Source organism: Triticum aestivum, chromosome 5D, assembly GCF_018294505.1.
Source record: "Triticum aestivum cultivar Chinese Spring chromosome 5D, IWGSC CS RefSeq v2.1, whole genome shotgun sequence".
NCBI lineage: Eukaryota > Viridiplantae > Streptophyta > Magnoliopsida > Poales > Poaceae > Triticum > Triticum aestivum.
The window spans coordinates 238,757,346-238,758,214 of NC_057808.1; positions in this window are offsets into that span (position 1 = coordinate 238,757,346).

The following is an 869-nucleotide window of genomic DNA, read 5'->3' on the forward strand; positions in this document are numbered from 1 at the left end:
CACCACACATTAGCCACAGTTAGACAAAAAGTTTCACATATGGCCACAGGAAGCTGGAAACAACTCATGATGTAAGTTTAGCACAGGGGTGCGAACTTCTTTAATCCATTTGAGCCGGATTTTATTTTTCGTTTCTTTCGCAGTTTTCCAATATTTTTTTTATTTTGTCTTTCTGTTTTCTTTGGCTTTCTTTATTCTCCTTTTTCTTTCTTTTATTTTGATTCATTTTTATTTCTTCTTCTCCTTTTTTTCATTCTTTTTTGCATTTTGTTTCTTTGTTTTTGTCTATTTTGTTTATATTTTCGGTTTTCTTTACTCTTTTGTTATTATTATAAAAAATATGTCAACAATATTTTTCAAATACACATCTAACAATTTTTATCCAACTTTTTTTTCTTATGTTTGTTTTCCTTTTCATTCTAGATTTTCGTATATGTCAAAACATCTTTTTAATAAAGTGATCAACATTTTTTGTATACATGTTCAACATTGTCCGAACGCTTATTCAACATTTTATAAATATTTGTTCAACATTCTAATACTTATTCTACATTTTTCAAATACATGTTTTTTTAATACTTATTCAACATTTTCAAATAATTATTTAACATTTTCAAATATTTGTTAAACATTTTTAATACTTACTCAATATTTTTTAATAATTGTTCAATATTTTTCATAAACTCATTCTACAATTTTTACTCCTTATTCAACATTTGTCGAAAACTTGTTCAACATTTTTAGTACTTATTCAAAAAAAATACATGTTCAATATTTTTTCAAATACTTGTTCAACATTTATTTAATACTTACTCAACATCTTTCACCTACTTGTTCAACATTTTTTGAATGTGTTTCTCAAGAGTGTT